The 24694-nt window shown below is 49.1% G+C and overlaps 1 long non-coding RNA gene across 1 annotated transcript; it reads right to left on the bottom strand.

Annotated features, from left to right (window-relative positions):
* Positions 1-9535: 9535 nt before the first annotated feature.
* On the bottom strand, positions 9536-24165 carry LOC109284744 (uncharacterized). The gene is made up of 3 exons (XR_009460328.1): positions 23973-24165; positions 14951-15066; positions 9536-14841 (listed from the first exon to the last, which is right to left on the bottom strand). It is a non-coding gene; the product is annotated as an uncharacterized LOC109284744 (long non-coding RNA).
* Between the last annotated feature and the right edge of the window lie 529 nt (positions 24166-24694).

Here is a 24694-nt window from a genome sequence, read left to right as displayed (position 1 = left end):
AAGAGGCTTTGTGGAAATGCAGGAGCAGGTGTCAATCTGAATCGTGTTCATGATAATGAAGGGTCGGGATGGGAAGGTTGCCGAGTGTGTAGGGGAGGGCTGCAGCTGTTCAGGGTACGCCTGGCCACTCTCTTTTTTTTAAAAAGCTACTGAAAAAAACCCACATTTGATTTCTAGTAGCTCCTTTAAAAGCTCAGTTGTAATAAAGCTCCTGGAAGGCTGGAAGATTGTGCAGAACCAAGTGAAAAAATCAATGTGGATGCATCTACAAGCACTATTAGCAAGGAGCAATAAACTCTGGTGCATATTGCATCAAAATTTATTGTACCTGGGCACCTCATCTTCACACGCACCCAGAAGCACAGCACGTTGAGCTGGACTGGAGCAGCCCCAGCTGGCAAGGGGACATGGAGGGGGCATCCTGCCAGCCTGAGGCTGCTTCAACCCAGCTCAGTGTGCCGCGGAGGGGCTGGCTGGGCACAAGGGTGCTTCAGAGCAGGGCTGGGCACCAGGCAGCCCCCGTACTGAAGCATCCTTGTGCCCCATCCAGCTCTGTCAGCATCTACACTTGTGCCACTGCGCACCAAAGAATACCGCTGCAGGCTAATATTTGTATTTACAACTTACAAGTACTAACCTACGGCAGAGTTAATTCGTTTCCTGCAGCCTACTAAGGCTGTACGTATACAGTAGATGTTGAGACTTTACGGTGGATCTAATTACGCATCTCCGCAGTAAATGTCTTGTGTAGATACGCCCTACAGGCACATGCCAGTAACCTGGCGGATAGCCCTGTTACACACAGCCGTGATGGGAGCAACGTTTTTTGCAGCTTCTTTTCCACATGGTCTCTTAAGCAACTATTCAGCTGGTTCCTTACTTATCCACTCCTCCCTGCCATGTAGAAATGACTTTTTTTTTCCTTCTCAGTATCAGTTCTTTCCATCTTTTGCTAATTTGGGTCTCCCTTTAACATGGCTTTGTACTCCATTCATAAGAGAACAGTTTGGTCTGGCGGACACGCAAGCTCCATGTCCACTGCGATACATGCATGTCAACTGTGATGCATAACCCACGTCTCATGGAGGGATCTGGAGGTGTCTGACCATCATACCCCGCAACTGCAGACACCATATCATGCCTATTGGTTGAATCTCCCCTGTCTAAGGCACAAACAAGTAATGAGGAATCATAGTCTGTCTTTGTTTGCAGCTATGCAGCCCTACATACCTCTCACGGCTGCACAGCTTTAAGGGAGCAGAGAATCGTCTCTCAGCTTTGTGCTTGGTTGTCATGTTCCTATGGCCTTTGGGGCCTGGCCCCATCTGGTACAAGCTCTGTTGTCATTTTTGGTTGGGTTTTGCAACACCCTAGGCCTTCAGAAGCTACTCACTGCCTGGATTAGGTTGAAGGCATCTGAATCTCCATCTCCTGATTGCGGTATTCCAGGTAGTATACCAAGGGCACCAAGCAGGTGCTCAAACAGGGACCGGTCTGTGGTGCATGCAGCATTGCAGGCCTTGTGAAAGCTTCCAGCAGCCAAGTAGGAAAGCATTAAGCCCAGGGCAATGAGGTATTTTATACTCAATTGCTAATCATCTGCTCCTAGTCACCAGGTCTATAAGCTTAACAACTCTGCAGCAGTCAGAGCCAGCTCTTGGAGGGGCTGTATGACTTCAGGAGAGGGAAGCTTTGGGCCGTGTGCTCAGATCTATGTAGAAGTTAATCAATCCCACACCACTTGGCCTTAGGTTAGGCAGGCTTGAATCCTATTAACCAGGCAAATCTCTACAATATTAGTGCAGAGCCAGTCTCTGCTGGAAACCCCTCCTCCTGCCTTGACCCTGGCCCTAGCTCCGGCCTTGGGCTTGACCCTCAAGCCAATGTTTGTCCTGAGCTCAACTGTAGTCAACAACCAGATTTCTTCCTCCCCACTCCTTCCCCTCTTCCCAGTCCATCCCACTAAATTGGACCATGATTTCAGTGTCATTGGTGATGGGGCCAGAGCACAAGATGTAGGGAGGTGTAGCCCAGGAATACTTGGGTATATACTCCCCTTCTCCAATTGAAGGGAATTGCTAGCTGGCAGTTGTGCCGTGGGGGAACTGCAGACCTTTGTCCCTATAGGACCAGGACAGTCAGGGGACATAAATTTATATATAGTTATTTACATAAACTTTTCACAAGGAAAAGAAACATGGATATAAAGGTATGTACAATAATTATATATAGGATATCTAAACAAATAACATAATCAATCCCCTCTGGGTAAATGCCATAAAACCTTACACTAGTGCTCCAGACACAGATAAGTATCTGATCTGAAACAGATAACCCCCCAAATAAACACAGATAGCCAACAGGTACACTATAGATTAGTATGGGTGAACAATGAACAAGCCACACATAAACACCAGGTGAAATAATAGCCACAGGGGTCCCAGCAGAGCCCTAGGACTCGCCTCATCTACTAATTTACAAGCATGAGAGTTCACAAAATATAAGGCGTGACATCACACCACTTATGGTGCAAGAACCCCAAAAATAAACTTAATCCCAAAAGGAAACCCCAGTGCCCCTGGGCTTTTCCCCCAAGCCCTTCAAGGAAGCTGGTAACTTCAGGGGGGCCCTCCCAATGGGACCTCCACTTTTAGGAGCCCTTAACTAACCAGGGGGGACTCCCTGTCCCCGGTGGGAATCCTCTTTTCCCTGCAACTCACGGCTCCCAGGCCTGGGGGTGGCCCTTGTCCTCGCACCAAACTGCTCTCTTGCCCATGGTGGGCTTCACAGGGGGTTGCTGTCTCCTGGAACAGGGCTTGGCTATGCAGGGCCTCTGGCTCGGCCCTGTTTGCTGGCTCAGTAGCCCGAGCACCATCTGGCTCCCTGGACTCAACCTTTTGCTATGGGTCAGAGGCCTGGGCAGCCTCCAGAGCTCCGAAAGGCAAGCCTGCTACAGAGGTTTTTTGGACCAGGGCAGTCCGGCTGGAGCCCAACTTGGGGAGTTTGGATATTCCCCTATATTGGCTTCTCCCAATGTCTGGGTGTCCTCTCTGCAAGCCCTGTTGGAGTCCACAGTCTGGTTCACCTCACCCTGTTGCAGCCAGCTCCAGTGACTGCAATTAGGTGGCTCCTGATTTACACCTGTGTTGGTGACAGAAAACACAGACCAGTTGGGGTAGGCCAGCAAATGACAACTTGTACTACAGACCCATCTTCTTTAGCTGTTCTGCATGCCGAGTTGCTATTAAATCAGGCTGTTTTACAACGTGGTGGTGGAAACAGTCGGTTCACGACTGTCCGTTGCCAGCAGGGTCAGACCACAATCCATCTTCAGAGAGAGCAGGCTGTCTGGGCCAAAGCCGCACACCAAATGGAGCACATCCAACCCACGGCGTTTTCATTGGCCAGGCAGGATTCACATTCACTCCAGGGCCCTGCTCCACCTTCCTGCAGCTTGACCGTGCACTTTAGTTATATTTATGTCCAGGGTACTAGCCCTGCCAGGATGACGTAAAGGGGGCCTTCATGCAAGGGAGAATCGGGGGTCCTGTGCTGGCGTCTTCCTTGACCTGCATCAGAATAATATAAACCCTAACAGCCGAATTGTGACCCCTCAGGAGAGAATCGAGGTGGAAAAATCCACGCAGAGGACAGGACTGAGGCCCTTCTAGGTATATAACAGACCTTGAATTGAGGTAAAAAGAGGTTTTGAAGTAACCCAATGCATTTCTTTTTCCGTCCTTCCCCCATTTCACATGCACATTAAATGCACGGATGTTCAGGCTGCAAGCACTGAAGTTATCAGTGCTCCCATTTCTTGGCCAGATGCAAGTCCGGGTCATATCAGATCCAGGTTTGAAGCTGATAAAGATATCAGCAGGGTTTAACTGGAAATGTCTCCATCCCAAGGTGTCCTCTATAGGAGAAGAGTAAGGAACAGAGACTACGTTCTCTAAAAACAGCTTAAAGAGCTCACCTGGGAAATGCGAGTTCCAGGAAGACTGTGGCATTTAAACATCATAATTTACCTGCCATCACTGCAACTCGCCCTCGTTCTTGCTAACTCCCCAGGGCAACCTCCTGTTTACACTGTCCCAGCCTCATGGAAATGTCTCCTCAGAGACATTCGTGCAGCTGCATTTTGATTTAGGATAACAAATCCACGTACACCCAGAGGCAAGGATCAATGCAGTGCTGAGGGGCATGCCTATGCCGAGCTCCATGCTGCTGTGGCTAGGCTGGTTTCAGGAGCTGAACTGGCTCTGGTCTCTATTCTCCACCACAGCCTGCAATGTAGGGCCCATTTTGGGCCCTAGCCTGAAGTCAGATTACGGGGTAAATAGTCATTTTGGAATAAATGCCCAGACAGAGCAATCCCTCCGCCCACTGTAGGCCACGGTCCCCAAAGGCTCTCTCCTCTCCAGACTCAGACTCACAGAAGCCTTGAAAATCTTGCACCAAAAGCCATTTTTGCCCTAGAGCTGTCCAGTAGCTGAGCTCTTTCCTCCCTACTCCAGGGTGCTCAGGGCTGTGTTCCTCTCCAGCTCTTATGGCCCTTTATAAAGAATCAGGATCTGGTCCCTCTGAAGCTATTTAACCACCTAACTCCCTTTGTTTTCATGTAAGCCCCAACCCCACAGATTCAGTAGGAAGCCGGCGATTACTTGCATGGGGCACTGGGCTCATTTCCCCCAAAAGCAGCCGGTTGTTCTGTGACGCAGGGTCACATTAGCTTGGTAGGCATTACGGTACTTAAGCCCACGTTAGTGCCCTAATAATGTATTATGTCCTGTGCTGCAGCACTTTGCATCCACAATAACTTACAGGCAAAGAAATCAATCCAATCATTAAATACCTGCCATAAATACATTTGATGAACAGTTTCAGATTGGAGCAGGAACCTGGTTCATTTACCCCTGCATAATTGACATACCCTATAGGTAGGTGAGTCCCACACCTAGCCTCTGGCTGTCATCCTGGTCCCATAAGATTTCCTCCTGTTGCGGATCAGAAAGGATTTGGTTGACACCGGGTCAGAAGAATAGTTGCTTCTGTAGTTTGGCCGGGGGAAGCACAGATCTGGCTTGTATTCCTGTCCCTACAGACTTTATATGGAAATGGGCAAAACCACTGCGCTGTGTCCACATACAGGCCGGCTTTGATTTAGCCAGCTCAGGCAGCGATAGCAGTGAAGACAGAGCAGCAGGGCCCTGAGCTACCCACAAAAGACCAGGCTCCTGGGCGGCTGCATTGTGCTGTCTACACAAAGGTCCCTGCTCCCCCAGCTTCACCGAGCCGAGAAGCAGAGCCGGTGATTAAAGCTGGCTTGCACAGGACTACACAGGCTGCCTCCCTCTCTCAGATTATAACCTCCACCTCAATATACCCAGATTTCAGCCTCTTAAATAGGAAGGCTCTCTCACAAAGATATTAGCTCTTTGGAGGATGAGCCACCATTTTATTCTGCATTTTTTCAGTGCCTAAAGAGGGGAACAAAAGTTGGGTTTGGGGTGACTAGGGCCCCCTAGGGCTATTCCGACATCCCAAGTTCAGGTTGGAAATTAGGAAGAACGAATGATCTCACTACCAGGGTATCCCCTCATTGGAACAGGCAGTTGTGGCATCTCCATCCTCAGAAGTTATCAAGAATAAATAGGTTAGACACACCTGGCTGGGATAGTCCTGCCGTGAGCAGAAGCCTGGACTAGATGCCCTCACGAAGACCCTTCCAGCTCTGCTTACCGACAGTCCTATAAACATCGTGTTTAAGAGTTCATTCATCTCTGTAAGACTTTGTCCCAGGAAGTTTGCATGTGAGGGAGTTTTCAGGAGAAAGACCAGGGTGCCGGATTTGATCAGGAGCACTGGAAGAGTCAGTAAAGACATCATCAGAAATCCCTACTCAAGTCATGGATGATATGAGCCCACAGAAATGGAAGTTAGGCTAGCTTTTCCCTCCCACCCTCTTGCTGTTTCCTTCCTCAGATTCATTGCTCTCTCAGCTCTTCCTTGGAGCTGGAAAGAAACAGTCCGTTTTCTCCCCCCTTTCCTTGGACCTGAACCGAAAGGCATTAGTGACCAACCGAGTGAGAGAAGCTCATTACAATTTATCCAAAGTTCATAGGAAAAGTTAGTAGCTCCTAGAAAACGCTGATGACTCTCACACTCTACCCATGGGTTTGCAATTCGTGCCTTACCAGCTATAGGACAGCTCCAGCTGCCACTCTGCAGCTTGGTCCAACAAAGAGGTACCTTCTCCCTGGTAGTAGGTGCTATTAAGCACTATTGGTGTCTGGGGTGCACCGATCAACAGCAGCTGAGGCAAGGTAGCTGATTCTACTGCTGCATCAAGATTTCATTGAGACTAGGGCTGTCTAATTTTGGGCTGCAGGACCCTCAGGCCGGATGGAGGGCTGTATGCCCACCCCCACTACCTCCTACTAAACTGCGCAGGAGCCCCACACCCCAGGGGCAGGAAGCAGAAGGGGGAGCCTGGAGACCTGGGAAGCAGCACCCGGACCAGAGGCTACAGGTTAATCCTGCAGACTGCCAGTTGGACTGGCTTGAGCTAGACAATTGAAGGAGCTCCTTGCAAGGAGCACATTCTTGCGAGTCAAACACCCGTGCATCGTGGTGTCTCTATACTACTTCCATGGCACTCTTGACAGTGCTGCTGAGAAGCACATTCCCCTCAAGCCCCCTCCCTCTCTGCGGTAAAGCTACCCGAGGGGGCATCTCTACCACCACACTTGTAGTAGGGCTTTAAACAGCAAGATTAGCATGGCACATCTCCTCTGGGAAAGGATGCCCCTACTATCCAGTCACCACCCCAGGCTGGGCAGAGAGGGTGGGATCTTCGCTCCCTAGGTAGCCTGCAGCCACATTCATCGACCATGTCCTTGTTTGACAGTAAAAAGTTCTGCCATCATCACGCACATACTCATTCCAGGCCGAGTCCCCCTGAGAGACCTGATCCAGTAGTTCAGAGCACAACTACCACCTGCCTTCTTAAGATACAGCTGTGCTCACTTTCTTTTAACAGGGCTGCCAGAGGAGGAGGTTGTGGTGCAATTGCTCCTCCATTGTATATGATGGCTTAGTGCCCTCCGCCAGGCCTCAATGCCCCTCTAAGCCTGAGGAAGATTCAAACCCAAGTCACCCCACCTTGCCCAAGAGAATGCCCCCAATTGCTAGTCTGTGGAGGGGCATCCTCTATCCCTCCTGCTGACTCTGGACCACTGCAAGCAAGCAAGACTCAGGGGACCAGAAGGAGAACAAGCAAGAGGGAGCCTGCCTCTAGCCTAGTGGTTAGGGCACTCATTTGAGATGGGAAGAGTACAGAGCTCTGCTACACATGCTTGAGTGTTTCTGTATTATAGATAAGGGTTGTAAAAAATACAAGAACAGTCCAGGGGTAGGAGCCAGAACTAAGACTACCCCCCACATCCAAGCTAGGCTTCCCTGCAGCATTTCCCACTCCAAATAGCCTTAACCTGGTGGCAAGACAGGTATGCTTGCACATTGCACCCAGTCCCTTGTTTCCAGGTGTGGCAGGGGGCAACACTGGCAGGGGACGCCAGGGTTCAGTCTGCAGCTGGTCCTGCACTCCCCCTCCTGCACTCGCCTGCCATGCCTTGTTGTTAAATGACTCCAAGAGGTTGCCTCATCCCCCAAAGGAAAAGGGGGTGGGAGGTGAGGCCAGACATTACCATTTGCCAGCCTTGTCCTATTTAAGTCTCCATTATTAACTGGAGAAGTTGGACTCTCTTCCCAGAGCCTCAGCCCATCCACCCATGGAGGTCTCCCCTTGTTCCTGACCGACAGCCCTGTTTTAGCCCCACCTAGGTCTCCCCAGAGCCTTTAGCTCAACTAAACCTAAGGATTAACCCCTGGGCTAGACCTGCAGGCTCCCTGCCTTCATCACCCCATCAGCACCTAAGTCTCAGAGCGAGGCTGCTTTACTCTCTTGTGGGCTCACCACCCTCTCCAAGGTCAGTCACTGCAGAGTCCAGCTCCTTGGCGCACTACAACGCAGCTTCCTCATCTCCCCTTATAGCTGCACCCAGCCTACCAGTTGTTACCAGTAAAAGGTTAGCCTTGCCCCACTGGGCCATAAACAAAGCCCAGAACACAAAACTTCACCCACCTGGGCTCAAAAGAAAAAACCCACCCATCTCCAGCAATTGAGATCTCCAGATCTACTCACCAGCTGTTCCAGGACCCTGCTTTCTTACTGCTAGGTGATCTCCCTCCTCTCTCCTCATTTGCTGCCTGGGACTAGTCTTTATACCTCCAGACCCTTCCCCTTTGCTGCTCACCCCGCGACCTGTCAGGCTAGCACAGGAGTCTCCCATGAGAGGCTTGCAGGCTGTAATAGGATTGGGTCCACAGCTGATGCCAGCTGCCTCTTCTTCCCTGGTTTTCACTCCTTCTGGCTTGGCAGGTCCTAGTCTCAAAGGGACCTCATCGTTCATCTCTGTTCCTCTGTCTCTTCCCAGTGACAGGAATTTAACCTCTGTGTTACACTGGGGTACTTATTATATAAGCCACTTATTATAGAAAAGGTTATTTTATACAATGTGAGCACCTTGCTGCCACCTCTAGCCCTGCTCCAAAAGAGGGACCACTGCACTGCTCAGGTCTTGGGAAGGTTTGCAGGGGGAGTCCAGCTCTGGCTCCCATGCAGACGGTGATGCCTGGTTGCAGCCTGCAGGCAAGCACTAAATAGTGGAGAGGAGTGGGGTGAAGCCATCACACAGAGCCATTCTCAGTTTGCTGGCTCTAAGCACAACCCCGCTCAGCCTGCGGGTTTGAGATCCTGTTTGGATCCTGATTCTGCTATGCTTTGCATGGAGAGCCTCAGTACCTCTCTCTGGCACTGATTTGCAGCTATTTAAATCCTTTTATAGGATTAAGCCAAAACTGGCCTCTGGAGTTTCCTCCCATCTTCAGATTTCTAGGAAATCTATGACATTTTCATTTTAAAATGTCCATTTTCATTTAAATAATTTGGGGGTTTTGGCAACCCCCATGGCAGCATTCTGATTTAAAAGCTGCAAAATTATTTCTACCTTCCCTCCCCAACTCCCCCCCCCCCCCCCAAAAAAAAATTTGGGATAAGAAAAAAAAAAGCTTCTGATCAATGTATTTTAATCGAGGACCTGTTTGCAGCATCCAAATGGAAGTGTGTGAAGAACTTTTCTGAAAAGGCTTCCTACCTGGTTTTAAATAATGTAATATATAGGAAGAAACGGCAGTGTTTCCCAACAGCTGTGGGTCAGTTATGAATGATTCAGTTCCAGGAATCACATCACTTTGGGCAAACACTAGAAATCATCCGTTGCTTCCATAATGCTGAATGGAGACAGGTGTATCTACCACCAGGGCCCAACTGCGGTATTGGGACCTAGGTTTTTTAAAAATAGTTTGGGCGCAAAGGTATTCAAAATATCCTCTTGAGAAGAGTAATGTGTGTGTTTGCCATCTTCTAAGTCGACACCGGCGTATTTGGACTGTTTAATGAAAGTTCACGGTGTTTCAATAGAAATAGTTTTATTAACAAAACATGCACATTATATATAGATATTTAAAATACATATACAAACTTTTTCTACTAGTCACTTTAGAAAACAATCTCATAAAAACCTTTAGTTGGGTCTCCAGTAATTTGAAACATTAAAAACATTTTTTGATTATAGAACAAGTATTACACTATCTAAGTGATGGATCATCACCATATATGTAACATTATGTAACGCAGGCTCATGCATTTCGATAGAAATATGATGTTTACTTTTGATGCTTTATTATTAATATCAAATATATGACAATATATTGACAGTGCCTGCACCAGCTCTTATATGCAAGTGATTCCCTGCTGAGATAGTATACATGGGCTTTGAATGAGAAAGACACCTTTTTTTGCAGCTTTATAACTGGGTTCACTTGGAAAGCGATGTGTGTACACCATGAAGTTGTGGGTAAAACAGAACTCAAAGATTCGGAGCAAAAAGAAAAGGAAAAATTGGAATTTTATGAATTGCAAAGGATAAGTCACCAGGGAAAAAACAGCAGGGAATCATTAAACCTTGGTTTGTGATTGTTCCAATCTGAAGCCTTGCTATTAGGGGACATTTAAAAGATGGGGTTTTTTTCAAGGTACTCTCAAGTATGAAACCGAATCTTTGTTGAATTCACAAAGTTAGCAATTATGTTGTGGTTACAGAATATTTACAGAGCATATACAAAGGTTTGTGTGATGATGGGACTTTAAGGCACAATATTCCATACACTCAGCTGACCACATTCATTGAAAACAACAGGTCCATTGACCGTGCAGATATAGGAATTCAAGAACTCAAGCAGCAGGGCAATAATCACTTTCACAGATAATGAGGCAATTCAGGAGGAGCTCCACTGCGTACACCAGCCCAGTCCTACATATACTTACGCACATGCTTAACTTTAAGAGCATGAGTAGTTCCATTGACTTAATGAGACAACACATGTGAGTAAACTTAAGCATACTTGAAGCGTGTACAGGATCTGCGCCATAGGATTTCCAAATGCAAGGTGCCTTACCGAAGCGTGTAGGCTCCCTGTCATTTAACTGCACGCTTCGCCCCTGGAGGATGATAACTATATGAGCTTGATCCTACAAACACGACTAAGCGCAGTTTCATTGTGGTGCATGTACACGCCACGAGATTTGCCCTTTCAGGCGCTGTAATGAGACAACAGCAACACACAACACACCTGCTAGTAATTATTTTCGAGATCAAGCCCTAGGTATAACGGCCAATTAGGAAAAGTGGCACAAGGAAAATGTAAAATAATTTACACGTTCATTTTACAGACCCAAGCATGTTTCTATATAAAATACAAAACTGAGCTGCAAATTAGTACTTCACAAGCCAGTCATGTTCAAGATGATCAAGTGACATTACCAAATCTGTCCCAGTCAGGCTCCAAATTCATATTCTCTCTGAGGTGTAACATGCTCTGTTGAAAAATTCTCCAAGATAACTGGTTTTGAAGAAAGGATTTTCTTTACACCCAGCAAAACCATAGCCTGCATGTGTATGTGTATATGGTAGCTCTAAAATCATTTAAGGACTCTTTTTTTTTAATCACTACATTCTAGCGAAGGGGGTCACTCAACAAATGCCAGACACTTGGTACGGAAGTTAAACTATACATCCTGAAAGGTGCCATCAAACAAACATTACTTTTTGTGTCTGTATTATAGTCGTAAATGGTGGCTTCGTAACTGAATATTGAATTATCACTAGATCAGCTGTGTTTAGTCTCCAGCCTGCAGGCCCGATCCAGTCCCCAGAGCCAGGTCATTTGGCCTCCCCGTGGGTCTGGAAATTTGGCAGCAGGGGAGCGGTGGCAACGCTACTTGCTGCTCCCCTGCATTTCAGCAATATTTTTTCACTAAACTATTACATTTTGGTTGAGAAAAAAAGGGGGAGAGGGACAAACCTTTGATGAAAATCCTACCTTGTGTTTGACCTGGGAAAATCAAACCTTTGATCTATGAAAATGTTGAGCAGTTAGTTACCTGAGACCCGTCCAGAATATTTTCCTTGCCAGCCTTTCAATAAGGTGCTTTCAGTGACAACATCTCTTGAGGCATCATCTCAAATAAGTTTTAGACAGTTAACAAAGCAATCATTTCTCTCCTTAGACAAGGAAATTAGCTTTCAAAAGATAAACTTCAACAACCATAATTGTCCTAACAAAGGTTAAAAGCTAAATCCAGCTTGATTAATTGTCTGTGAAGTGTAATGAGCCTTGTCGTTCAGAGCAGAATTATAGTGCACATATAATAAAGTGGGTGTCATCGTCAATGACTGAGGAAAAGGTTACTTAGCGTGCCGTACAGTAATTTGATCATTATGAATTCAACTGAAAATGGACACAAAGAAAAAAAGTGCATAAATGCCAGTACTTTAGAGCAGAAAATTACATATTTTTAAAAACCAGAAGGCCGTAATAATTTCCCAATGACACATACCAATATAAGGGAGTCCTCTAATGCCCCCTGCCCAACCTCTAAGTGCATAGATGATATGTGATGTACCAGAGATAAGAGCTCTCCGACTCCGAGCGATGATGGCCCTTTTAACAGCGCTACTTATACAACTCTGCCCACAAATTCGACGGCAGAAGTGCTTCACTCTCAGTTTTTGCTTGGAGTATTAAGGCTGTTATACACATAAGATAATGGCCATCCTCTCTCCAAATTAGCCTGGCCCTTTTTCAATTTCTCTTGTTCAGAGGGATGTGGCAGCTCTTCCTGGATGGCTTTTCAACACACCTCGGTTTACACGTGACGAGCTGATGTTGCAAAGTTTGGACCAGTTTTTTGGTTGGCGTAACTCCAGTGAAAGCCACGGGAGTGGGACCAACAGAAGGCCAAGGAGCTACCATCCAGGGAGCTATGCTGATTTACACTGGATTTGGGATACAGTCTGCAAATAATGTGTCTTTGCCTTAGAAGCAAATAGAGAAATTTGGCCTCCAAGAAAAATTAAGGTGGCTTCTGCCAGACTAAGAATTTGCAGTTACTAAGTTCACTTTAGAAACAGTAGCGTCCCCTTTCTGCATATCAACTAAGCTCTCGCTATGCGAGTTAGCAAAACAATATTTCACAGAGCGGTAGGCTTTAAATTGGGGAATAATATATATATTTTAATTTAGGTCTTTGAAAAATGTGATTAAAACCTCTCAACGCTCCTAGCTCTTTTTCTCTTCCTGTTTCCAAAGCCAAGAGAGGCATCTAGTGACCTGTCACCTTCTACTCACTTTGCTCCTCGCACGTTCAGCTCTCCCCTGCTTTTTACTGTACTGTCAATGCAGACCCGACAGCAGCCGCTGCGTGTGCAATATAGAAGAACAAGGCATCCTAGAGTAGGGTTACAAGAGGAGTCTTGGTTTTATACTAAGTACAGCTGTAGCAAGCATTTTTTAAAACAATTTGTTCATACTGTACAATGCTTCAAAAATGGCATCCGTCAAATTTGCATAAGAAAAGGCTTTCAGACAAAATTGGGATGTGGGGATACATCTGCAGCATGAGAGCGTCTTACGGTACCATCATCTGTGATCATAAGCTGCCTTGCAAAGTTGGTTCTTTCACCATAAGCCAATAGGTCACTGATTTCAATGGGCTTTGGATCAGGCACCGTATTTGTTCAGCACGTCTATGTTGCACATCATTCTTGAATGAATGATAGATATATTGGTAATGGTGCCATTTACTGGCTCATTAATAACGTTGTCTCGGGGCATAGTATATAATCCCTGCTTTTGACTCCATTTACTTTAGCATCATTTTCTCCTCTTTGGTATTTTTAGAACGTCGTTTGAGCAGCTATAAAACTTTCTTGTACTAGTGATCAATTTGCTAAATGTCTCTCCGTGAACATGCTTGTGAGATTATATAGAGCTAAAGGTAGTTCCAAAAAAACCTAAAACCAGACTTCTCACTCAACCTCAAACGCTATTACAAATGTGGAGTAGGCTCACCTTGCATCAAAGACCTCTTAGGTTTTATTCACATCTGACCACTATAGTTATTTTCCAATGTAGGCTTCCCCCCCTCCCAAAAAATAAATCAATCATATAACCTTAAAAAAAAAAGCAACCCAAACTATCTCGGCACTAACACTGATCACGCCCCAAGCCGCATGGCCACATAGTGATGTTGCACAAAAATCATAGTTGAGTTCGAAGCAGACCACCGGAAGAAGGGGAGGCAGATCACATTTAGAAAACACTGACAACTTGGATGAGGAAAGCGTTTTTCGTCTGAGCAGCTGAGCTTTACTGTAAAATAGCAAACTCAGCGCCAACTGAGAAAGCAAGCAAGCAAATGCGAGTGCCATTTGGTGGATCAGTTATAAACCCCCCCAAGCCCTCACCAACCTCATTGCAGAGCTTCTTGAATGTACCAGTTGAGTCATGTCATTTCTCTGCAAGATCTGAACTGAAAGGGCCTTTCCTTTGGCACCCATTCCTTCAAAGAAAAACCTCACCTCCTCACCCCTTCCCAGAAATAGCTCGTACCGCTCTCTCCTCCCTGTCAGACTCATCTGCCCCTTTCTGCTTTACCCTCCACCTGGGATGGCACCATTTAAATGCAAAGTGATTCAAATGTCTGTATCTACACATTGAGAACTTAACCGGCGCTCCGTTTCTATAATACACGTTGCAGATAAGGTCTCTGCTTAGAAAAACCTTTGCATTGCCCCAGCTGCCTGCCTGCGTGTGAAGGGGCTTTATAATCAAGGGCTTCACACCGATCGCTGGAGAGCATGCCTCAAAGTAACCGCCATTCAGCTCGGAGTGCATCCCATCTTTGATCACAAGCGTGTTTGCAATTAGTGCCTCATCTGAGCATGTTAATAAGCAGTTCACACATTCAGAAACAAAACATCAGTGGATCTAACAGCTACTTTAATTCATTTTATAAATAAGCAGTTGAGAATTTTGCTCCAAGTGGCTGCTTGTATAGCCCATTCCATAAATGGCGTTCTCTGGCGAATAAGGCACAATATGATATGAATGCAGCTCTTCATAATAGAGTGACGGAGAACAGCATTCCTGTACCATAAACTTCAGCCGTTTTCGTGCATCAGAGTAAGCCGTCCGACAACAAGGTGCCTCCTTAAAGTATTCATAGCTCTCCCTCTCGGTCTCTAGGTGGATCTTCCTCAACAAATTGTTAATTAGCACAGACCTGCGCAGGTACGTTTCGGGATCCTCGAGGAATCGAAGCTTCTGCAGAGAGAGTTTTAGGATGCAAGTCCGGTCCTCGGGTAATATCAGGTGCTGGGGAAGGGAAAACAAGCATTAGGGCTTTTGAACCGAGGAAGAGGAGCGAGCAGATTGCACTTTCAGAGCGAGGACAAAGACGACGGGAGAGAAGAAGCGTACTCACTTTTGGATAGTACTCATGGTAATCTTGATGTAAATGTTCTTCTTCTGCATATTTTCTCTTAAAGTAGGCTACTTTCGACGTTGTTAATGTGTTTGTCACTACCCTGTCTGGAGCAGCTGTGCAAACCAGATAATAATAAAGAGTGTGAGCAACAATCGGACAAATCAACGCTTTCAATATTGTCAATGAAAAGACGCGCCTAGAATTTGGGAACGCTTCCTCTGGGACTCGACTGACAAGTGATCAGCTTTACTCTCACCTACGCCTCTCTGTAGAGGTGCTAGACAATTTGCAGAACTGCAAGGACACCAAGGCCTCTTTCCCAAGGAGTTTACTCTCCAAATGTCAGATGTAAAGGTGGACAAAAATCCGGTCGCACTAAGAGCTAGTACAAATGGGCAGCGCCCTGAATTGATGCGGGTGGTGCTAGTGCAAGAAAAGCCGTGAGTTTGGATGGGGAGGTCTGCAGTTGTCTCCAGCTGCAGTTGGAAACTCGTGATTCGTTTTGCACAAGAACACGTTCCCTCTCTTCCTGGCCAGGGAAGGGCTGGAGGGATTTCAGCGGAGAGCCATTACAAAGCCGTGCGCTAGATGGTGCTGCTAGCACAGAAAACAAGGGGCTTGCAGGGTTGCGATGTAGTGGCCACATTTGCCCATGCTTTCCCTTGGTGTCTTATGTCTAGGTGACTCAGATTTGCGCTGCATAGAAAGAATATTCCTGTTGGGGATTATGAATGAGCAGGGAAGTGGATCAAGGCCACAAAGCTCTGGGTGTGCAATCCCTGCTTTGTTTCAGGGCACTGAGGACAGAAGAGCCGAGCGCAGGATGAGACCTGGCTCTGTTGCTGGGAGCTGGGCCCATCTCTAGGTGCGCTCCAGTACCACGCTAACCTCTAGTGCCTCGAAAGTAGAAGCTTATTAATGCTTTCATCTCGCCTGATCCTCTAGGATGCAGGGGATCCCTGCGGGAGTGCTGGCACGCTCCTTCACAGAGAGGAGAGGGGCACGGTGCCAGCTGCATACTCTTAGCTGTATATGACAAAAGGCTCGACCCCCCCCGTCCGTGGGGTGTCAGTGGATGTTGTGCCATTGCCTTCGTGGCAACAGGGCTGGAGCCAAAATGTTTCAATGGCCACAAGGACCGGAGTCACGGCCACGCCAGCACTGAACTTCACATATGGAAGTAGAAAAGGGATTTATGTCCTCTCCGTGCTTCCCCTGTGCTGACTGAAATGGGGGCAGCCCTTCCTTGCCCGCAGAGGGCTGTTCTGGCAGCCAGGACTAGCTGAAGTGTGGGAAGACCCTCTGTGCCAGGGGGTCTTGGGGAAGGGCAGGGGGGTGGCACAGAGCTTTCTCTCATCGCGAGACTGCGAAGTACAAGCTCTAGCAGCCCCTTTGCATTTAACTAGGCAAATGAAAGAGGCTCTGTGGTGCTGTGATCAGTTCAGTGTTGGAAAAGTGTGGGCCTCTATTAAAAGGGCAGTAGAGATACATGTGTGTCTGTATGGGTGCAGGTTTCGTGGGGGGGGTGGTCTTTCTGCCTTGAAACACCGTGCTTCAGAGTACAGCTCCTGAAAACAAGTGCCTTTTAAAATGCCCGTAGGGTCAGATCCTACTCCCGGTGTTCCCGTTCTCCAGCTGAACTTCTCTGCCTCCGAGTCAGATTTCTGGGGACATTTAAAACGCACGCCAGCAGAAGAAATTCAGGAGTTGGTTGCTACCAGCAAAGCCGGGCCAAGAGGCATCGCTCCTGAATCTGTGATCGTGTTTCCCAAACTCTTGGCACCCGGGGCACCCTTTTTGTTCTGCGCTAAGATTGGCGGCACGCTATACTCTTACACCCAACAAGGTACCTATACTTGATCTTAGCCAAAAGGCTAAGACATTACACAGTGAGATATGCAAAGCTTATGCAGTGGTGCCCAAACGTTTGGCCCCTGGGAGCTGGATGAGCAGTACTGGGTTGGTCCTGGGCCAGTCTGTGGGCTTGATACCACTGCACAGCAGGGCCGGCATGGCTAGGGCCCAATCCTGCCACGTGGAGCTTGGAAAAATTGGCAGGGGGGAGCAGTCACAGCGCCACTGCTCCCCCACAGCCAGATTTCTGGAGCCGTGGGGTGCCCTGCAGGCCAGATGACACGGCTCTGAGGGCTGGATCTGCTCCTGATAAAGCAGCTTTTTATGCATCGCACTGCACGTCCCTTGGGAACCACTGCTGCAATACATGAGCAGCCAGCATTGTAATTCCAAAACACGGACCTCAGGCTGCTACTAGGAAACAACACCGATTGCACCTGCTCCCTACATGAGCACCGCTGATCCGAGTGGAAAGCCATCACCACTGCTGCTATATGAAGTGTTAGGGTCACCGCTTCTTTAGGAGGGGAGAAGAATTGGCTCTTTTTCTCACCCATGGAAAATGGGAGAGTCCTTAGTCAGATACAAGCCTCCCGTGGGGGCTGGGTCCACCCGCTAGACCAGCTGTGTTCAGCATACAAGCACGGTGGAAAACAAGGAGGTTGTTCCTGGACTGCGACAGGTCATTTCAGCCAACAGCTTAAGCCAGAGGAGTCACGAGGCTGCTCTAACTTAAGCTCTGCAGCAATGGCTCCTTACATACCCTGCCGGACCCCGAGCCCAGCTGGACCGCACGACCTCCACCCACTTCATGTGCTGGAAGGGACAATTTCAGCAGCTCTGCATTATGCAAAAAATACCCTTGCAGAGGGAGTGTTCCCAGACAGCCCTTTCTGCCCAGTTTATGGCCTTGTTAGGCCACCAGCATGGAGAATCAGCTCCACCCACTTTACTAGTTGTCACTGTCTTCAGTGACTCTGATGGGAAGCAAACTGTATGCCAGGTAGGAGAAGATGCCCCATTCCTAGGCATATACGCACCTGCACTGCTGCATCCCTTGCTGCATCTGGAGCAGCAAATACCACTCTAAACTTGGGCTACAGCTTTCATGTAATGGGCCTCGGCCAGGTCACCCTGAGAGCAGCAGTGCTGATGTATCGTACTTTAGACAGAGTGGCAAGACTGGGCACCCAGGAGATGGGCCTCATCTTGTATATTGGGGTCTTCAGTGTATAGCCCTCCCCCATCCCCACTGCTTACAGCAGAAGATGAGTATAATCCACCCTGTAGTTACTCTCCCAGCACCACTGCGCAGAGAGTGGCACCGTACCTTGCAGGTGGGCATGCACAGAAAGACAAGATGACTTGGCCAAGGTCACACAAGCCACCAGTGACAGAACCAGAATCGAACCAGGCCTCCCAAGCCACACCCTGCTGCTCTAACCACTGGCTAATCTTGCAAGGAAAGCCTCTGAGCCACCTCCCAAATCCTTAGCCTCATCTACCGGCAGTGCGGAGCTGAACGGTGCGAGGGAGAAGAAAGAGCAGAACCAAACTGTTTCCAGGGACTTCAGACACAGCTTTAGCAAGACGGTCCAGAGGGAGACAAACACTGACTGCGTGCAAGAAAGACCTAAAAGTGAAGGTCCAGCAATAGGATGTTCTCTCTGGAACATCACGGGTGGAAAAATCAGAAAGGGAAATTGGTGCTTTGCCCCTCTGCCTGGTGCCCAATAGGGTCTTCACTGCCAGGAGAGCAGCCAGGAACCAGCGCCATCCATCTGCTCTTCACTCACCGAACAGAGACAACGTGACCACCTTGGAGCAGCCCTGAGTGCACTGTGTGCAACATCCCACTTTGGGCCTAGGGCTGGAGAGACTCTGCAGGTGGAGTTGCATGAGCTCTTGGCTTGGTGCAAGGGATGCAAATGCTATTACAGACCGGCGACTGATGCAGCAGCCAATGTGGGGCTGCCCTGCAGACCTGCGCCCTGGTGTCTGGGGATGAACTGCATTGCATTGCATTGCGGTCACACTGCACAGAGCTTGGCTACTCAGGGATTTATTGGGCCGGAGTGAATCGCACCCTTGGGTGCTGGAATGGTCCGTCTAGCAGACTGGTTTGGTAGCTAACTGGCACTAGAGTTCCTTCTCCCATTTCTGACTCGCAGAGGAAGCCATTGTCACTCCATCATGACGCTGTAGTGAACTTGGAGCACAGACTGAATAAAGGGTTTATTATGGTTAAGTCTTAACAAACCTCACCATTTCAGGTGTCGTTTTAATGTTCTAATATTCCATCTAATGAATGACGCATTAATCCAGAGGCAAAATGGCCCAGATCCTGGTCTGCACTCAGGCACCACATGTAGCACCAGAGTGTGCAAGGGGCTTGAAAGCAAGATGCTACCATGACCCTGGGACCTGCCAGTGCAATCTGCTTCCCAAGCACAACTGAGGAGCAGCCTGAAAGCTGCTCTAAATTGAGTGACTATATGACCCAGACCACTAGGAGGACAACAGGATGCCTTGGCCACCCCTTTCTCCCAGATCAGGTGCCCTGAGTCAATGGGCTGTTGGAGCCACTGTGAAGCTTGCAGACCATGCAGGGTTTCTTTGGCTGAGAGGCAAGAGCTGCTGCATTTAAGTCAGGTTCAGGCCAGATAGCAAACCTAAAGCTAGAAAAGGGCTTGAAGAGCAGGGTTTTGCTGTTCGACGCTTCCTTGTGCGCTTAACAATCGTGCCAGGCCTTGGGACAGTCCCACTGGCGCATGCATTTCATGAGCAGATGGCATCCAGGAAATCATCTGCAGAGAGGTGCCCTAGCCGATACACAAAGCAATGGAAAACACTCATGCGGATGTGGATGTGTATGCACCCTGCCAGCAGCCTGCCGGTAATAAAGAGCAACCTGGCATCAGGAGCTCATCACATCCCACTTCTGCTACACAAATGCGAGAGGCTACGCTTGTCAGCCTAACCCAGGGGTACTCAGCCTGTGGCTCCCATGTTCAAGTGGCTCTTCAACTTATCAACAGCGACTCTGTGCTGAAAACACTATCAATATGATATGTCTGACTGCAGGAGTCGGGTCTGTCTTTCCTGTAATTATGCAACATGCGGCGCGTGTGCTAGCAGTCACGGGCAAACTATTGCAGTGGTTTCCTTTTGAACCCGAGCATGTTTGCCCCAGTTTACTTAAAGCGGTAGGTGCTGGGAGCAATTCAGTTAGCCCTGGCCGCGTCTACACAAGATGCCGGCTGCCCGGTAGCTCATTACTATTGCGCAGTAGCGTTGTGTGGCACAAACGGTGACTGCACGGCTCCTGCACAGTCAGCAACCCCAGGAAGCCGTGCAGGGGCGCTACTGCACCGTAACGCACCGCGGTTCCTGCGCAGTCATTTAGTACTTGGGTATGCAAGTGCTAAAGGACTGCGCAGTAACAACTGTGCAGTCAGCGTCTTGTGTGGACGCGGCCACTGATTACTCCAGAGTTAGGAGTCAGGGCTCCGTATCCAGGAAATAACCACGAGCTGAACAGTAGGGTGGACTGGTAACCAGTCATACAGGTGGGCTGTAAAAGCAGGCAGCGATGCTGTTAAGAAGTTGATAGGCTCAGTAGGACTGAGTGTCAAGACGCGGATGGTGTTCGTGACCAAACCCGGGGTCCCGTGTTAGGACACCGGAGAATGGCAGCTCGTGGTGTCATTTCACCAGCTGACATTCGCAGCGGCCAGGAGGTACTTCAAAGTCTCTAACTGCCACTGCCTGAAGGGTACGGGGTCTCGGCCGCCTGTTTGAAATGGCCTGGTGTTCTCTGCTGGTCCCTAAACGGCACAAACATTTCTCTTGCCTACATCAGTAATTATGGTTACCCCCAGGTGTTAATCTTATGGAAAGGGCCAAGAATTGAATAAACATTAAGAACGAGCCTTCACTCCCAGCCAAGTAGGAGGGAGATGCAGAGAGGTTTATGCAGAGGGGTTTGAGCCCAGGCCTGAGACCGTTGGTGATGTTCAAGGTCCATAATCGGTGCAGACAAAATGCACGTCCTGACCCCGTTGCACCTGCACCAGCCCTCAGCCCACCCGCGTGTAGCTAACCCCGGGACAGGAACCAGCCTGGCCCTATTTGAGGTGCAGGGGGCAGCTGCGCTCTCCCCAGGTGACCTGGTGTTTTTGGACATGCCTGGTTTTGTGCCTGCTTCGGGCAGGCTTTGACGAGGTTGTGGCCACCCCGAGCGGCAGCGCTGCAGCAGTGATTCAGCCTCTCGGTGCTTTATTTAAACATAAACACCTTGAGTCAGTGCGTCTTGTGTACACGGCTCTCCTTGCGAGCCGAGCGTTGTGACAGCTCCATCAAGGTGGCATGAGTCACAGCCTCTGGTTCTCCACCTGGGAGACAACCACATCATCGACACACTGCATTTCTTCTGTGCTACACCACAAGGCAAGGCACGGGGCCAGATTTCAGGACAAGTGCAATGCCACTAGCATCCAGTGCTGCACCTGCTAGCGCTGGATTTGGCCCATTCTCCAAACCTCACCAGTCAGGATGGTCCCATTCATCCTGACTGGCGGGCACTCTGCATTTAGATGGAGCCTGAACTTTAAATCGCTTTGTGTTCAGAGGGAGCAAAGCTGACATCTCACCGGTGAATCAACACGGGCTCCCTCCCGGTCCTCAAATCAGCGTACCATTCACAGCAACTGCTCTCTGGGTACCTGCTCCCAGCGCACATCGAAGAGCCGCATCTCTTTCCCATTAATGTTAACAAGCATCAACCCTCTAATTGCCGCACACGTCAGCGAGAGACAAGGCGCCTAGCTCTAACCTTGAGTCGACAGATGCGGCTGTACCATGTCTCATGCATTAGGAGAGTCAAAGGTGCCCCTTTCTAGTCATTTTAGCATTTAGCGCTAAATGGCCTGGATGCAGGGATTTATTGAGCAGGCTGGGAACGCAGGGACCTCGTTCTTGAATGAAACTGGAAACGCTCCTGAAGTAGAAGCGGCTTCCTGGAAATGCAAACAGCTAGAGATGCTTTCAGGCGACCTCTCAGATCACCACCAAGGCCCCCGGTGTCAGGGCCAACTCTTTTGCAGGAATTAGGTGCCGTGTTTTGAACATCGAGATAAGTGAGGTGAGAGACAAGGAGCAAGGCTGGGGTTTGTTAATGGCTCAGCCATGAGGAGCAGATGGCAGACTGTCTTGCGGTTACAGATGCAGGAGACCTGGCCTGGGTTCGTTTCCCAGCCCAATCACGGTTAGGACTCTGGCTTTTCACTGGGAGCAGATTTGCTCTGTAGGGAGGCAGGGACAACTAACCAACGCTCCCAGGCTGACTGAAGGCAGCAGGTGCTCTTACAGGGCCTGCCCCCAAGGTGGTGGGGGAGCCGGTCTGGAAGGGGCAAATGGGGTGGGACCGGGTGGGGAAGGGGGCACACGACAGGCTCCAGGTAGGAACTGAGCTAGGTGGAAAAGATCCAGTGCGTTTTTCCCCGGGGTTACTGTATCCTGCATGGGGAGCAGGTCTGTGCACCACGTGTCCACTCCACTTCTGTTGCTTAGTGAAGCAAGTCTGCTCTGCGCGAAACACGCTTTGCACGTGACGACGGGCGAGAGACTCAACCCCGTGGGGGCCGACCTTTCTGGCAGGTGTGCCACAAACTAGCCCCGCACCGCCTTGAGTGCTGCGCCGATCCTCCTCCTCTGCCTGATCTGCTGCTGAGCTTTCTGCACCCTTCCCTGTGCTTCCTGCCTGACCTGCTTTTTGCTCCTGCCCAGTCTGTGCCCTGTTTTCTGCTCCCTGCCCCATGTACTGCTGCAGTGCCCGTTCCCTCCATGCCTTCCTGCGTGCCACGCACAGAGGATGCCCATGCCACTTGTGGCATGCAGGCTGCAGGTTGCAGCCTTCCCCGCCGCCCAACTTGACCTTTCCTGTGCCTCAGTTTCCCTTCAGCAAAGCATTTTGCATTTCCCCATGATTAAGTTCACTCATGTTTGTGAGGTTCTCAGGCGATGGGGTGGGGGGCGGCTGCACCCTGCTAGCGGCCTGGGGATGTGGCTGATGACCTGAGATCCGCTGACCAGAGGGAACAGGTTTCAAGATGGGCTGTTAGTAAAACGTGCCCGTGTCCCACTTAGATTCCTACAGCCGTACATGGAGAAGTGATCAATATGCAAGTCAGCCAGGCTCGGGAATAGCGTATGTCTCAGTCATCCCTGTCTTGCATACTCAACTAGAGAGCTTTAAGCTTTTAAATAAATAGGAATTGACATTTATTTTCAGCGGGCGACATCCCAGGAAATATTGCGGCGTCCTTGCCATGGCTGTAAAAATGCGGTAATAAATTCTTTTCTTTCTTAGCTAAGCAGAGCATCCTTAAAATCTTGCTCTGATTTAAACACATGCCATTGCCAAGATCCCTTCATTCACAGGCAGCCGGAGTAGCTGCTCCGTGGCAGGATTCCTATTTGATTCTGTGACTCTGCTGCACCGTGGGCAGATGAACGTGTGCGACGGAAACACGGCTGGTCCTCGCACGTCACACGGAGGGGAAAAAAACCAAACAAATCCCACCCCAACTGCTGTCTCTGAAACCCATGAGGACCCATCTTCCGTCCGTGTTCAGCCCAGGCCCAGGGACAGCTCCCTCGAACGGGCACAGAGCTTTGCTGTAGCCCGGGAGCCGCGTGTTTGCTAACCTGCTGGCTCTGTACTTTGAAACTGCATTTCTGACTGTTTGCTAATCGCTTTGGAGGATTCCTGCTAATCCGTTCTATGCACATGTGTGCAATATTCCTTCATTGACACAAGGATATTAATAGCCTCCCCTGAGCTCGTGAAGATGTTACACTTGATTACAGAGCGATCATCACCTCCCTTGTCCCCATCGTCCCACTGCCTTCATTCTGACTGTTTGCATTGCATTAGCCAGGAGAGCGGGGTTCAGCTGGTACACAACAAATAGAAGTAAATCATCTTTCCTACTCTGTCCCCTTTCAGAGAATACTATTAATAAGCCACCGCACTTTCAGAAAACAGCCCATTGCACTGATCATCCAAAGGAGATCAAACAGAGATTTGCCAATTCAATTCCTCAAAGTCAAAGTGATTTTTTTTTCTTTTTTTTTGATTTCTAGTCTGCAAACTTGTTATTACCTTGTGACGCTGAATCAATCTGCAAAGTGTCTTCCTGGGATAATTTCAGCGACGCTGGTAAGATTTCCTCTCTGCACAGGCTCTGCGAGCATTTCTCACTGCCCCGCACTGCCGACCAGTCACCTGCCACGGTCAATCAGAGACAGAAAGAGACGTGTTTCAGTCGTGGCAGTCAGGACTGACACCGAAAGGATCCAGGCTGCAAAGGAAGCAAGATGTTATTTCAGCGGCTCCTAGGAGATTTCATCCCACAGGACGCAAGACCCTGACGTTAGGTACAATGGTCTCTCTCGGACCTTGTTTCCTGGACTTCATTTCAGCTCGGAGGAGAGCAAAGCTCTCTGAACAATCATTTCAACCGGCAATCCCCTTGGTAATGACACGAGAGAGCTCTCCAGGACCCACATTCCTCTAAGCAGTGGGTGACTGCCCGAGTTGCACATTAGTCCCGTCCTGGGATCTACCTGGAGAAGACTCGCGCTGCTCCCCTCTCTTGAAGGCCGGCAGCCCCTACCTTGTCAGAGGAAAGGCAAAGTGCTCCGAGTCACATCACAACATCCTTTTGCGCAGAGGTGACTCTCCTATTCTGCATGCCCCTCTGCGCCCACGCAGGCACCGCCTGGGGAAAAGGCGGCAGCGATCTTCCCCCATCAGTGGCATTTCTGCCTGCTGCTTGTAACGGGCTGGCTGAGCTGCACGCGGGAGGGCACGCGCGGCTGCCT

This window comes from Alligator mississippiensis, chromosome 2 (genome assembly GCF_030867095.1).
Source record: "Alligator mississippiensis isolate rAllMis1 chromosome 2, rAllMis1, whole genome shotgun sequence".
Lineage (NCBI taxonomy): Eukaryota > Metazoa > Chordata > Crocodylia > Alligatoridae > Alligator > Alligator mississippiensis.
Note: the sequence above shows the minus strand (reverse complement) of the source record. Positions and strands in the feature narration are given on the sequence as shown.